General features: G+C 45.7%; 1 protein-coding gene and 1 long non-coding RNA gene across 2 annotated transcripts in view; one reads left to right on the top strand and one right to left on the bottom strand.

Annotated features, from left to right (window-relative positions):
* LOC116477159 (uncharacterized) overlaps positions 1-7225 on the bottom strand; it is a 47970-nt gene extending 40745 nt beyond the window's left edge. Inside the window, exons 1-2 of the long non-coding RNA XR_009215583.1 lie at positions 7087-7225; positions 6655-6898 (exon numbers count right to left, since the gene is read on the bottom strand). This is a non-coding gene — a long non-coding RNA (uncharacterized LOC116477159). The remainder of the gene's footprint in view (positions 1-6654; positions 6899-7086) is intronic.
* Positions 1-16243, top strand: part of FLI1 (Fli-1 proto-oncogene, ETS transcription factor) — a 119508-nt gene that overhangs the window by 38489 nt on the left and 64776 nt on the right. The window lies entirely within an intron of this gene.

The following is a 16243-nucleotide window of genomic DNA, read 5'->3' on the forward strand; positions in this document are numbered from 1 at the left end:
ACATGTCATGCAATTTTGGAGGAGATGAGTCGCAAACGTGACTCCAGCTTTACTAAACAGTGAAATAAATTAAGGCACCAAAACGTGCTGAGCCTTCTCTAAAAACCTATAGCAGAAGAGACCAGAAAAAAAATTCACTGTTTCCCTTCTTTCTCCATCCATTCAGCCAATCAGTACCAGATTATTCTCCAGCTCTCTTCCCCCCTTCTCATCTAGGACATCTAAGGTAGAACCGTGCATCTTAAAAAAGCTTTTCAGGAAATTCTGATGGGCAGACAGAACCAACGTGAGTCTATATCATTTTGACTCTCATGTTCTATATGGGCTGCTAAATAAAAACTTTGAAAGTCTTTCATGTGACAAATAGTTTTGGAGTGCATACTCTCTGCCAGGCATTGTGCTAAGTCCTTGGAGACACAGGTGAACAAAACAGATGAAGACCCTGCCTCCATTGAGTGTAGTCCAATGGGAGAGCGACACGAATCACACTTTTGCATAGGTGAATATCTAATTATAAATGTGGTAGGTATTATGAAGAAAAACTAGAGTGCTCTGAGAAAGACGTTAAGGCTGGATAGATACAAGCCTGGGATTGGAGAAGTCAAGGAAAGCCCCACTTTTTTACATGACATTTACACAAAAATGATTAAGATGGGAGGAATATGCTTCATTGCTTCCAACACATAACAAAAGCAAGTTATGATTCTAAAAAAACAACTAGTTACCAAAAAAGAAAGAAAAAAGTAAATGATCTCTTGGGCTTGACATGCCCTTGTTTTGCCCAGAGAAGCACACTTCCTTTTACAATTGTTTGGGAGGTTTGTGGCAGAGAAAGAGAGGAAAAATCAGCTCTAGAGAAGTAGAGTCCTTCAGTGACTTGCAATAGTGGCTCTTACTAAAGCATCTCATTGCTTCTCAAATGTGTCCAAGGGATGCTCAAAGCTGCTTTCTCAAAACAGGATTCTGTGTTCAACTGAGTGTGGGAAATTAAAAGGAACTTAAACAAGTCTCTTTGCATCAGGACTTATCAGAGCCTTGAATATGCTAATGGAGATCCTGAAGCTCCAAGGGAAAGGGCGGCACAATGCAGTCTGCAGTTTTCCAATCAAATTTGATTGCAAGAGGTTTTTTTTCACTGAGTACCTGACTCAGTGGCTCTGAAACTTACATCTACACAAAATTCCCTTGGGGAGTGTAAAGAATGCTGATTCCTTGGCTCCAGCTCCAGAGATTCTAATTCACTGGATCTGGAATGGTCCCGGGAATCTTCATTTTTAACAACACTTCAAGTGATTTTGAGGCAGCAAGTCCAGGCCCCACACTATGAGAAAAGCTAGTAGGATTACTGTCCTGCTGGTGTCCCGGAAGCATCTCAGTAGCTCTACACACTTCCGCCATTCAGTAGCTCTACACACTTCCACCATTCAAGCTTTCTCGGCTTCCCCTCACTCTTTAGAACCTGGCTGATGCTGAGTGAACATGGTCAAGTTAGTGGGCCAGAGTAGATAAAAATAATGGAAATATGCAAAGTGAGTCACAGACAGCAAATCCAAACATTGCCTAGAATTTGTTGGGTGTCACAGGTCAAGCTACAAAGATCACATTCGCCATTTGGACTCAGTTGGCAGGAACGTTATGCATGTGTGATATAAGATGCTGTGCGCTGAAAGTCCCTGAAGCTGTGCAAATACTGGATCCATTAGAAGTTTTCTCTGTTGTGCCCATCTGCCTTTGTCTAATTAGCCAAGGGTCACTTTGGCTGCCTCCCTTCCTTTCACATGGAACAAAGGTACCCAGAGAGGCACACGTTGATGCATTCATATGCAGAGAAGTTCTCGTCTTTCTCTTTCTCAAGTCATTGCTCAGCGAGGAGTCAGCTGCCACATGCTCCTCCTATCTGGGCCGCAATCAGCACAGTGAGGAGAGGAGCCACAGAGCACATGATTATGACCGGGGCTTGCTGCTGAGCTACAGGGGTTCAGATTACTGCTACCTGTGCAATGGCAGCATCCCCAGAGCGCCCAGGGGCTCCGAGGCCACAGAAAGAAAATACCTTTGCTACCACGTGCCAAAAAATATCCCCAAAACCATTTGCCAAAGATTTGACTTGGTTAAAAGCGAGGTGGAGAGGGGTGGTTAAAGAGGGTAAGCTATAGAAGGGAAAATGCAAGAAAGAGATGTTTTGCATATTAAACAGCCCTGCTTTGTCCTCCAATTCAGCCAAAACGTTTAGAGGAGGCTTCACTGTCCATGTCCACACTGCTCTGAACATGCCTCATCTGGTCTTGGAAGCTAAGCAGGATCGGGCTTAGTATTCAGATGGAAGAAGGCTATTCTCATGCATGTGCAGAGACCAAGATCATAGGGAAAAGCATGTCTAAGGTTGGGTTTTGTGTACAAATACTGTATAGGAACATAATTCAACCTGTTTAAAAGGGGAGGATGATTGTGGCTGAAACCACGGTGAGAGGAAGGAACGTGTTACATTTCTTCAAAGATAACTGCAGATCGAATGCCTTCATCCTTGTGACCCGCGCTGCCTGCACTGTGGTGTGTTTTGCTTGGTTTGCACCAATGCCCTGGCTGGCGGTCACTTGCTCTTGGTGGCCAGTTTCATTTCCTGGTTTTGAGAAAATGTCAGGGAGGCCTGTTGCTTGGGCATACTGTCACTGAGGGAAGTGCGCAGTTTTAAAATGTCAAAGCCAGCAGGCTCATGTCCAGTGCATGCCATCAATCAGCAAATGTCCCTGGACCCCTAATGAGCCCACTGCAAGATCAAACGGCCAATAACGAACAGATAAAGATCTTGCCCTAAAATCGCCTACCATCTAGCCAAAGGGGCAAGATCAAAAGGGAAAGAAAAATAGTATCAATATGGAAAAATAAATGTACTCATTGCTGTAGTGTTTGTGGGCAAAGAATGCAGCTGAGAAAGTGCAGCCTCGTGGAAAGGGCCCCACGGAAGGGAGTCCAGAGGGTTGGGCTCGCACTCTTCCCCTTCCCGCTTTGTGACCACGAATGTAGTCCTTCAGAACCTTTGTTTCTTCATCAGCAAAGTGGGGGAGGGGAATAATCCTGCCTTCTTCTCCAGTTTATTAGAGTAATTAAATAAGATTATAGATGTGGGAAGGCTCCTATTAAGATCAATGTCTTAAACTACAAAATAATCTACAATTTTCACTTGTCATTATTATTACTAATAACAACAATATGAGGGGAAATAAGTCTAGGAAATGCATCTTCTGCCAGTTCCATTAAAAAGAGAGAGAGAAGCAGAGACGGAGCTGGGTATAAGAATTTAACCAGCCCAGGACTTTGTTCTGGCACCTCAGTGTATATTTAAAGTCCTGTATAATAACATAGAAGTAATCATGGTTATCGTTTATTTGTATTGATGGATTTAAGGTGGACCTTTTATTTCTAAGGTTTGGGTACATCTAAGAAAATAGTATACTTCCTAAGATACCGTTTGATTTTAATTTTCAGAGAGCTGATCGCCAATTTGGGAGAACTTTGCGACTGTATGTTTGGTTTAATTCCTTGAGAGATCAATTTGATGATGGAGAAATAATCCTCACATTATCCACATTATCAGATGTCTAGAAAAGATAGGAAAGGTAACTTTATCACAGCTGTGTGGCCATGACGGCCTAGGTAACTGAGTGAACCAGGAGTCTGAATTTGGAAACTAAGTTGTGAAGTTCTTATGAACTTCCTAGGGCTTCCTGAGTCTCCCCCCACCTTTAGATGCCAAGTCTCTTTGCAAATTCATATCATTCCTGCAAACAGAAAATAGTATTAAGAATAATAAGATGTTTTTCAAATTTTCCTTCAAGGGTCCTATGAGCTGGCCTGAGAAATTGTTTAACTTTGAAGGGAACTTTGAACAAATAGGACAAGACAATTGAAACACCTGTCTAGAATTAGGACATGGTTGATCCTGAAGTTCTTAAATACTAAAACCTCCTTGTGGTATGCAGAGGCCAAATTGACCATCTTTAGGCAGAGATTCCTTGGGCATGAGCCATGAGGCTATCCATCTAGCGTAACATTGAGACTTTCTTGTGTAAACCCCTCACGCCCACTAAACAGGAAATGCAAGCTACTAGAGCTGAACATTCAACCACCCCCTAGGTCCCCACCCTCCACCCCCGCCCAGCATAAGAACATTATTCTTTGCTTTCCTTTCTGAAGAGCTGTAGACATTCATTCATATATGCAGAGCAATCAGACATCACTAGACAAAGAACACCTGGTAACAATTCTCACTTTTTGGAATCTTAAGAAACTTCCAATGAAAGGGGTGATATGAGTTGGTAAGCCACAGCTTTTGGCGGTAGCATGAGCCTTCTGGCTTCTGAAACCGTAGAGGCCATAGTTAAGATACACTCTTGTAGCAGGCTTGTCACACTTGAAATTCTAACTGGTAGCTTGATATCCTGAGTTGGTTTCTCACTTGAGCAACTTTGGTTGAGAATGTAGGAACCTGGAAAGATTTCTTGAGACATGCTCATTTTAGACACACCCAGAAACATGCCAGGTACAGATGACAATTTCCACTATAGGTAAAACATCTCAAAACAGAAGCCTAGGCTGACAGTGGACCAATAACTGCATTGTTTATTGGTTTCCCAAGGCAAATGTTCAGCAAATTCTGTATATATTATCAACAGAAAATTTTGTTCAGATTCTAGAAAAGACAGATAGCTGCTGTTTTGTCTATGTGCGTGCGTACTTTCTGCTATAGTAGTATTTGCATAAGTTAAATATTTTCAGTGCAATTTTTATTAGTTTTCAAAATGCACTTTTGTGGGTATCTGTGTGTATGCAGGTGTGTGGGGAGAACCATGAACAAGACAAAGACCCCTTGTCACTGAGGGCAGAGCCTGACTCAGCATCCCAATACAGCCCCTGGTTTGCATTCGTCCCAAAGGAAGCACATTCTAACAACCAAACAACCATGCCAAGCCTCCAGCCACAAACCCAACCAAACATTTTCAAAAAGATGTATATATTTCTGTGAAAGAATATGGATATCTTTCAGTGCTCAAGAGGCAGTTTTCTGCAGTAGATCTAACTCAAGTGGATAGGGACTTCTGAAAGCCCTTTTTCAAACTGAGTTTGTTGAATCCAGCTAGCAACATGGAAGGGATGGCAGGGCTCAGTGGGAGAAGGACACAGTAGGGGAGGCCAGGGTGCAAGCTCATCCACTCCCTCATCTGTAAAATGGGTTAGTTTCCTGACCACCTCACCGCACTATTGTCAGGCCTCCTAAACTGGGAGCTGAAAAAGACAAACGCTGAAGCAGAAAATAGGGTTTTTACAAACAAGGCTTGAATGACAGACACATATGGGGCATGCCTCTCCCACCACAGCCCCCACTACACCGGAACACGAGCTCTGTGCAACATGGTCCTCCTCTCTAATGTCTACGAGTTCTAGAACTTTGAACGAATCTTTGTCAAGAATGTAGTCCAGCTCTGTCTCCAAACCATGAACTCATCTGTGAACAAGACATTTCTATTTTCCTTTATCTTTAAAAAATGATTTTAAATAAAATAAACGATGCATGAATGTATTCTGTAGAAAATTTAAATAGAGATCGAGTAAAAGCCCTCTTGCCTCAGGGTACCCCACAATCCCACTTTGGGGTAGAAATGGCCATCCAGGGCTTATTGAGGTGCCTAAGATAGCTCATGTGAATGAGGTCACCTTTAGCCTTAGGAAATGTTCTTTTGGGCTCAGTTCCAGTTACTTTTGTTGTGAGGTTCTTGTGGAAGATTCACTTTCTATCTACCTGCAGACGAATGCTCGGAGCTTATGATATATAACAGCGAGGGCTTGCTTGGCAGTCAGAAATAGGATTGCTTAATCAAAACCTGTGTGGAAATAGCCTGTTATCTCTATGGACTTAAATGGTCATCAGCAGTTCCACAAATTCAAGACTCCCACATCAACACCATTGAGTTTTGAAGCTGGAAGGGATCCACATCACCAGGTTCTACCATTATTTGAGCCTTAACAAGTCATGGCAAGGTTTTACCTTAATATTGTCATTATTACAGTATAATTTTAGAAGAATGAGTTTATAGGGGAGCAAACATTCTCCACGCTCCCCTTAACATCACCCTGCTCCCCTAAGTGCCATCCACCTTATTTTATAGAACAAAATACTGAAACTCAAGACCCCCTACCTGGGCAGGGGTGGAGCAGAGACCAGAACCCTGGACCTCTGGCTCCATGCTCTTTCTACTCTACACTCCATCTTCCACATCTGCTTTTTGCTAATATCCCATAGCTAAGAAACAAGATATAAACAATGCCTTAAAACACAAGACAACCAAGGTCTCACCTTTCTCTCGTTGCTCAAATGATGCAAAGCCAAAAGCCCTCTCCACCTGACTTCATCCACTACCGCCCGAGCTCTTCAAATGCTTTCAGGTGGGACACCCAAGTTCAAGGCCACTTTGATTCCTGGTTATCTTCTAGCTGCTGAGCCTCTGCATTGTATAGAGTGAACAGAGCCCAGCTCTACAGCCAGAAAGATCTGGCTTTTACTCCTGGCACCCCACTTCAAGCTGTTTGGCATTGGACAAATCACATATCCTAGCTCAGGCGCAGTTTCTTTACCTGTGAACCGTCTGTCCCACCTACCTTAAAGAGTTGCCATGAGGGCCAGACAATGCAATGACTAAGAGCGCTTTGGAAAGGAGAATGCTGGATGCAGATTGTCGTCGTTATTAGTGTCCAGCCCATCCTTTTTATGTGCAGCTCTGTGAAGACACCTTCCCTTGATGTCACAACCAAAAAAGCCAAGCAAAGCAAAGACCCAGGGCTACATTTCTGCTCTGGAGTCTCTTGTATGACAGTATCTACGTTGGGCTTTTCAGTGTGTAAACTGAAACAAAACAAAACAGCAAAGAAGAAAAATCAGCAGCAAATACTGCTTGGTTTTGCATTTTCCCTTCTGTTTTCTGATTAGAGTCTGTATGGCTTATGAGTGCAGAGAGAACCTCAAAAGATCGTGTTTGCTGCGGATAAGCACCAAACTCGATGTTTATCAGCACTTATCTCCTGCAAACTCACTCTCTGGAGGCTTCAAAGGCTGAGGGAGATCTCTTAGCCTTGCTCTGAGGCGACAGGCAGGCACTCCTCCCCGGGGCTTCAGCTGCAGGTGTGGCCCAACAGCACTTGCTCCATCCTCAGGAATATGGTTCTCTTGCTCTTCCCCATGCAAAAAAAGGAAGCAGCAGGTTTACTGAAGGTTTGGGGATAAGCTGTGGGGTACAGGGAGCAGGAGAAGAAAACAAGTATTTTAAAACAAGCCCAGAAAGGCTGAGAAAGTTAGGTAGAGAGGGAAAGGGAAAAGCACACTGCTTACGCTCCTGCTGCCCCCACCCCTCAACCCCCTGCCCCACCCATCTCAGTCTTTAATCTGCCAAACAAGCCCGTGAGCCTTCAAAAGGCGTTTTAATTCCCTTCATCTGCTCCCAGCTCACCTTCCCTACCTCCTTTGGGTCTGCCCACTACTCTCCATTCCCAAGGATTGTTGGCTGAGAGTGGGACAGTGGGAGGGAGGGAGGCAGTGGTGGGGGCAGGGGGAGCCAGCATTTTATTAGGCTGTTGAATTTGATTTATTAGGGGGGAAAAATCCTTCGCTTGCTTGCCACACAGGTTATTCTCAAAGTGAAAACTCTATTTTACTTTGAAAAAAAAATGGTGAAAGTGCCTACAGTTATGAATGGAGCTCTTTGTTACCTTCCAGATCGACAAGACAGACTGTTTGGTTCATGTCTGTGCACCAGCAAAGGAGTGTGGGGGCCTGGGAGACAGATGTGGCCTTAATTGCATGGAAATATTAGAAGATCGTTAAGCCATTTTGACAGGATTTTCCTCTAGCTGTGGGAGCAAAGGGCCATGTCTGAGACGCATCAGGCCTGGCCAGAGCCACTGGCGAGGCCTCTCATCCCCACGTGTGAGGGAGACACGGGCCTTGGTTCACATGCCCTAATATTGGTAGGGAATAGATGTCTCCTTGTCACCAACTTCCACCCCACGTCTCTGCCCCATAAGTGCAGAAAGCAATCTCCCAAGAAACCCTAAGGCCTGTAGCGGGAGTTGGAAGAGAAGCTACCTAGTGAAATAAATATTTGGGAATGTATATGCACATGTACATGGACAGAGAGAGATCAGACCATCTCCAACCTGAACGGTGCACTCCATAAGGCTCTCCAGGGACCCACATGGGCCTGAAAGAGGAAATGTTATCACGACAAATTATGGTGTCTAAAGACAAAACCTTTTCTATCTATCCACTTCTTCCCTTTCAAAGTAACATTTGGTTACAGAAGTCGTGACCCATGAGAGTCCTGTAACTAAGTCAGAGAAATCCTTAAACACTGTTGGCTCGTCAAAGAACAAGACCCCGTAAATATGGTCAACCTCGTTTCTTCTAGACTGGCCTAATCATGGTTCCAATATACTTTTAGCTCCCCACTTCTTCCCCCACTTGCCTTGGTTCATTTTCTGCATGCTCAGAGAATGCAAATATTTTCACATTAGCTTAAATTAAAAATAATTAGGAGGGTTAGTCTGCTGGGAGGGAGGGAGAAGCCCCGCCCAAACTACAGTTCAGTAATCCCTTTGGGTTATGAGAGTAATGTTTTAGATCAGCTCTTCCTCACTTAGATCAGACAATGTTGGCAGTCAGACCAGGAGTAGATTAGTACTATAGGGTCCTCCCTTCAGAGGGGTACACCCCTACAGCTTAGAGGCCACTTCTTAGAGTTGGGGTGGTGGGTGGTTGCTTAGATGATGTTTGGGCCTCAGCCTGGTGCCAATGGGGAGGTGAACAGAAAGGAAGGCTGGTGGAGAGATGAGGAAGGAGAGAAGGTGCAGCCACAGAGATCCTGTTTTTATACCAACATTGTTGTTAACCCAAAGGGAAAAAGGGAAGAGCTCCCAGGCACGTTGGCACGCCAGCATCCCCAGGCTGGGTTTGACATTTAAGGAGCACCAGCAACGAGTTAAGGGGCTAAAGGCCCACAGTCTGCAAGCTCTGGTTTAAAATACAGTCACTCAGCCAGGCATGGTGGCTCATGCTTGTAATCCCAGCACTTTGGGAGGCTGAGGCGGGCGGATCACTTGAGGTCAGGAGTTGGAGACCAGGCTGGCAAACATAAGGAAACCCTGTCTCTACTAAAATACAAAAATTAGCCAGGTGTGGTCATGGGCACCTGTAATCCCAGCTACTCGGGAGGCTGAGGCAGGAGAATCGCTTGAACCTGGGAGGCAGAGGTTGCATTGAGCTGAGATCGTGCCAGTGCACTCCAGCCTGGGCAGCAGAGTGAGACTCCATCTCAAAAGTAATAAACAAATAAACAAAACAAGACACAGTCATTCTGCCTACCATGACTCTTCAGGCCAGAGCCCCCAGCCAGTCCGGATGCAGGGGCATCTTACTGTGGACTCTCTCTCCCGCCTTTCCAGAGGACTCCAGATCTAATGGGTGTTTCAGGACCCTGCAGTAAGAGCCACAACAATGGAGAAAGTGCCACAGTCAAGCGTTTGTGTCCCCCTCTCCTTCCTGCTGTGTGCTCTGCAGAGGAGGGGATAAAATGCTCATCTGAGGTCCTGGCTGGCTCTCTGTGACCAGAAAGTCCCTGAGCCAATGAAGTGTTAATGCTTTTGCCCCTCCCCCCATTCCTGCTCGGTTCACAGCTTTCCTGTCCTCTGAAATCCCTTCCTTGGTAGCCAGTTGCACCACCTCTTTACTTCAAGTTCTGCCACCTTCTACTGAGGCAATGGCTCCCTTGCTTGGTTGGTTTCTAGAATGCTACGTGGGGGTGGCTGGGGAAGCTTGTGCCCAGACTGTCTCGGGAGCCCACAGTGATGTTGACAACGCACTGCTTCCATTTGTAAATGCCACGTGCTTTCCAGAATGCTTTTGAGGACCTTATTCTTATTTCATCTAAGCTTCAAACATACCATCGTCCCCACCATATTTAATTCAGACTCTTTTCTTCTTTCCTGTTGTCACTTCCCCACCTGTGTGCACAGCCTGTGTTTACACAGCAGGTTTGCTGCAGCTACTCACTTGTCCAGGGTTACCATGCATATTCCCATAATAATCTGCATTTCACCTATTTAGCTCACCGTAGAAACTTAGCCAGTTCCATGAAGGAAAAGTCCCACAATTTTCCTAATCTCGTAGTCATCAACAACACCATTAAAATGATGGCATCATTTTTCCATAGACATATTCCTGGCTTTTATCACAGTGCCCGGCACATAGAAGATATCCAATAAATACTTGCTAAATGAATGAATGCATCAGTGAATGAGTGTTCTTTTGTGTGACAAATCTGTTTTATGGCCCCATTGTGAGACAAGACAAGACAATATGTTAAAGAAATATCCAGAGTGACCTTTGCATGTTTTGACGAGCACATAGTCTGGTCACCAAACACAAGTGCCCACAGCCTGTGCTCTCCAAGACGGTAAACAGTCATAACATGTGGCTTTTTAAATTCAAATGAACTAAAGGTGACTAAAATTAAAAATTCAGTTCCTCAGTCACACCAGACAAATTTCAAGTCCTCAATAGCCTCACAAGGCCAGTTACTTCTGCATTGCACGGTGCAGATTTTAGAACAGCGCCAGCGTCACAGTCATCTCCCCTGGACCAAATCAGAGAATTCAACTTCTTTCTATGGAAATGAATAAGAAGTTTAGGTAAAGGTTTTTGTTTCTTGATCCTGATTTTATTTTAAGATTGATGCTGACGAGTATGCATTTGTTGGTTTTACGCAGAATCGTCAGCACGTTTTACAGGCCATTCAGGCTGACGTTATACCTGAGAGCATTTCTGGTTCTTGATTAAAAGAAGCAAGAGGACCACAAGGTCCCCCATGGACATTTTGCTCTCACAGTTTCCCAAGAGAGAAAGGTTTGAGAAGGTTGGCTTCACTGGCTTCATTGACTTTGGGTTTCTCATGAACATCACCAACCTATAATGAACATGGGAGATCTCAATTACACAGAAAACCAAGTAGAAGTAGCAGTGCGAGAACTCGGAGCCATCTGGACATGGTGGCTCACGCCTGTAATCCTATCACTTTGGGAGGCCAAGGTAGGAGGACCGCCCAGAGCAAGGAGTTCAAGACCAGCCTAGGCAACATAGTAAGACCCTATCTCTACAAAAAATAAAGAATAAATAAATAAATTAGCTGGGCATTGTGGTGTGCGCCTGTAGTCTCGGCTACTTGGTACTTAGGAGGCTGAGGTAGGAGGATTCCTTGGGCCCAAAAGTTTGAGGCTGCAGTGAGCTGTGATCATGCCACTGCACTTCAGCCTGGGCGACATGGCAAGACCATGTCTCCAAAAAAAAAAAAAAACTTGACAACTTGGCAGGCTTTGACAATGGATCCTGAGGAAAATGGAACTGAACAGGACAAAGGAGCTCAGAAATTTTTAAGGAGGTTTGGGACATCTCAGGGCATGTCCACGTGGTAGGTTAATTATCCATTTCCCACAAGTTTTTATAATGTGGAGATTGAGCCTCCCTGCCTTGAAGACACATATCCTTGAGACAGACAGACAGGCATGGCTCTGTTGGGCAAGGTTGGCACCTCCAGAAGTTTCCAAGAATAGAACACTAACTGCCCCTTATGGAGTAACTAAACCAGTCCCAAGCTCCTAGGAACTGTCAGTGGGTTTTAGCTGGGTTTTCTACTCAGCTAGCTTTACTGAGCTTGACAAAGAAAACATCTCCATGTAAACCCAATGCAATGTTTTCTTTGGAGGACCACGGCAGGACTTGTTCACAAAATATCTACTTTTCTTGTAGATGGGTGCCGGGAGACAGGAGATCCCGGTGCTGGACTGTCCAGGCTTAGCACTCCAGTCAAGCAGGATGTAGGCCAGCCCTGTGAGTGACTGTCTCCAGGGTAGCTGCCAATGGAGGGACCAGCTGTGCACCAGAGAGGGAGTCTGAGCTCTGTGATGAGAGGATGCTTGGCTCCTTGTATAGAGACCAGGTTGTCCTCAGTTCCCCTGATTCCCTTTAGAAGGGAGAGCAAAGATGACAACCAATGGGCCCATGAAGCTCATGAACACTGAGTTATCTGAGCTTACTCGTAGACAGGGCGGCCATATAATGCATCATCCAAAGCGGGATAATTTTGAGTGAAATGAGGCGCTAGTAAGCATTTCCTGGAACAACAGCATAAAGCGGAACTGTTCCAGGCAAAGGGGCTGTAGAATCAGTCCACTAATAGATTTTAGGGTTGAAGCCCTGGAAGGGATCTTACAGATCATCTAGCTCAGTCCTTTTATGTAATAGGTAAAGAAATAAGCCCAGAGAGATAAAGTGCCTTTTCTGTACTATAATTTGTGAATTATAATAAGATGATTACATTTACGGAGGGCTTACTATGTGATAGGCATGAGTTAGAACACTATTATTATCACTATTTTACCAAAAAGGAAACAGAGGCATGGAGAGATTAAAGAACTCATCCAAGGTCACAAGACTGGCAAGTGGTAGATGCAGAATTCAGATCCTGACAGTCTGGCTCTGCGGGTAATATGTCAAAGATGACAGACTGTACCTCTCACAAACCAGCAGAGTGGAGAGCCCCCTCACCCTCACATCAAAACCCTGTGGGTGCTGTCATTGTGCCCATTTTATGGATAAGGGGAGGACCAATTCACTCAGCTAGTAAGTGGCAATTATGTCTACAGAAAAGCACAAAGAAAATTATCGTGGGGAATTCACAATCTAGTAGGAGAGACAGAACATAAACCTATGAAAAGCCACAATGGAAGGCAATGGTTAAATAAATATAAAAGCAACGTGACAAGGCAGTCTAAGATAAAGTGACAAATTGGTGCCAACAGACTTCAGCAGAATGGAGGTTCTTATGCTGGGCTGGAGTGAGCAGGGGGACTTCCTGGAGGAGGCGGAATTTGAGGTGTTCAACAGTTTGATGAATGAATGAGATATGATTAGGCAGAGAAGACAGGGAGGAAATTCTATGCAGGTGAAGCTGCATATGTATATTAAATGTACATTAAATATGCCTTCAAAGGTTAAGAGTGCAGGTGAGAAAGAGGTGGGGGAGTCTTACATAACAAGAAGAAAAACTATTTGAAATAGGACCTTAAAATGCAGGAGGTTGAGCAAGAAAGAGAAGGCATGGGAGCACGAGGCAGAACAATTGAAGGTGACAGAGGGAAAATGAACAGAGAGCACAAAAGGAAAGGAGGAGCAGAATGAAATGGAGCACGGGAACTGGGCAGAGACGGCCCTGGCTGCCGAGCTCTCCCAGAAAATGGACCTCCCCAGGCCCCACCTCCCTCCATCACTCCCATCCACAAGGTTTCTGCCACATGTCGCTGCAACAATATGGTAACCATATGCCCCGGGCCACAAAAGAACTAAACGCCTTGGACAGAGCAGTTCACCCAGATGTGCTAGCTGGAAATACTGCACCCTCAGGACCTCCTTCCCGACTTGATGGGCCTGAGGTCATCAAGCATGGCTCTTCAGCCGTGAATCACGGAAAAGCAGCAGCCATCAAGAGCTGGAAAACGGATTCAGGGTCTCCCCCGTCCCCATGCCCTGAGAGGAAACGAAATAAAATGGATGCGTAGCGGCATTCTTTTCTGGCTGCTGCCAGTCACACAGAGAGTCCCGGCTCGTGTGCGTGATGCAGGACGTCCTTGTTCCGCGAGGTTGATTTTGCCTTCGTCCCACTGCCAGGCTGCTCTCTGGCTGTTGCTGGAAGGGAGTGAAGCCCCCCCATATGCATGTTTCCTCGTGGGCTTCCTGTGATTGTGAGGGCCCCGGTTGCCGTGGCAACTGCCACGTGAGGAAATTGTCGGATAAGATCATAGCTTCTAGGAATAGGACCTCAAGTGGTTGTTTGGGGAAAGTGGTCAGTGGCTTCATGTTTAAATTTGAACAAGAAACAGTCACTGGGTGTGGCTGCTTTAAAAAAAAATTAGACAAGCCTAGGGGGGAAGGCTTCATCAAAATTACTCAAAGCACAAAGATAGAAGGGGTAGTCTGGCTGGTGTGGAGGTGTGGGCAGGGAGGGAGGGTCTGCATTTCCCATCGGGCACTGAGGTTTTTATTTAACATAATTCATTGCACACCTCTTAGGTGCCAGGAAGTGTGCAAGCAACTGGGGATGAAAACCAGGAATCAGATTGATGAGGTTCCTCTCTTCGGGGTGCCTAACTAGAATTTGTCCTTGAGAAAAAGAAGAGGAAACTTCCCATGACCCCAGGAATCGAAGAGACACCCAAGGGCACATGCCATCCACCCTCCTTCCTCTCCTCAAGGCTTAGAAAAATTGTAGAACCTGCCACCTCCACCCCTGGTGGACAAGCCTCTGCTTCCCTTGTTGGAGCCCATCGTTTAGGATCTGAATGTTCTGATTCCCACCTTCCCTTTGTCATGCAGAGTCCTCTCTTGTCCCTGCAGACCCAGATTGAGATCCTCTTCGTCTAGCAGCCAGGTCAGACCCATAAAGACCAGGCCTCAAGGGACATTCTCAGAAGCCTCTTTCTCAAGCAATAGGAAAGCTCCAGAACTCCATCCCGGCTCCCAGGCTACTACTATTTCATCCCTGCAGTGGGTGAAATTCACTCCACGAGGAAGCACTGCAGTCACTCCCCATGGAGCCTCTTCTTCCAAACTTTCAGCTCTCAGTGGTCAGGGAAGTCTGACCATTTATCATCATCAGAAAGCATGAAACTTTCAGTAGAGGATGGTTAAAAATGTCCAGGAGCTGGGAGATTAAGTAACTCGCCCAAAGTTGCACAGCCAATAAAGCCCCACGTTGACCGAGCTGGTGGCTAGTGCCTTTTGTTAGAACAGATTTAAAGCAGCTGTCCATGAAGGGAAGCGAGCAGTGCAGTGGTTTGCTGCCTTTTGACCCCATCTGCAGCCAGGATGGCCAAGGCTCCTCTGCAGGAAGAGGCTGTCCCAGTGTCGCCCAGATCTTCACCCATCCTCAGGCGGCACTGTCACTGGGATCAGAAAACCATTCTCCAGGTCAGGGACAACATTCACATCATGACAATCTGTAAGGCACGGGCTGCAGGACAGCAGCCCCTTGTCTCAGAGCAGAGTTGTGGAGGAGACACAGTGCCCATCACCTGCCCTTTCTTTGTCCCAGAGCAGAGGAGGGAAATGACGAATCTCAGTGCAGCAGCACGTTATCCACTTGTGTGGCTGTGCTGCAGTATTTTTCATGACAGGTACAGCCACTCCAGTGAAATCTGGCAGAATAGAGTCCCAGGGAAAAGTATGCGGGACAGCACTTGTGCTGGTGCATCCAGGTGGCCTTCCCAGAAGCAGCCCTCCCTGTGGGTTCTCCCATGCCATCTGGGTTTTGTCATGGTGGTTGCTGGCTCCATTTTTATCATCCCACCTGTGCTCCAGTGAGGCCTGTATTTAATACTTCCCACCCATCAGGCTGGGTGGGAGAATACTGGCTCCGTCTTACAGAACAGAACATCTAAGCTGCCTAATGCTAGTAAGTCTCAACATTTCAGTCTGGCTTTGCCCTGTCCCTGTGATACTGTGGGACCTACGTTAATGCTCAGGCCACCCCCTACTTTATTCTCTGAGAGGAGCTTTGTCCTGGACGGTGAGGTGTGAAGAATTACACCCAGTAGAGCATTGCCTACCCTTTTGTGGTTCCCACTGCCATCTAGAAAAAGCCACTGGACAGTGGACAGACCCAGTGTAAAGAAACAGAAAGTAAAACACACTGTAAAATGTTCTCTTCGTGGGGTTCAGATGAATGTTCTATCTCCCATCCTGTGAGTTTCCATATTCAGCACTTTTTGCTTTTCAGCAGTAAAAGCATTCTCTGTGGGAGGAGAATTTAACTTTGATCTTTAGAGATGCCCTTTAAATGTGGTTATGGTCAAAAAAGTGACTGTGAATACTCAAAGTCAACAGGCAAAGGTAAATACCACGGGAGACCTGGAGCAGCACTGAACGGGAGGCCCATGAGGCACAGAAGGCCATGGCTCTGGATTCTGTTACAGGGCACAGTCCTGGGAGGACTCAGAGATCCTCTTCTCCGCGCTCACTTAGGCTCATACCCTTCATTTGTAAAACGCCATTAAATAAAGTACTTTTGTCTGCAAATAATTGCAATTGCATCTTCTAGGAATTCTTTCTCTGGGTCATCCACTGCTGAGCCCCCTCCCCAGGAAGTGG

The sequence above is a fragment of the Hylobates moloch genome, unplaced genomic scaffold, assembly GCF_009828535.3.
Source record: "Hylobates moloch isolate HMO894 unplaced genomic scaffold, HMol_V3 SCAFFOLD_11, whole genome shotgun sequence".
Classification (NCBI taxonomy): Eukaryota; Metazoa; Chordata; class Mammalia; order Primates; family Hylobatidae; genus Hylobates; species Hylobates moloch.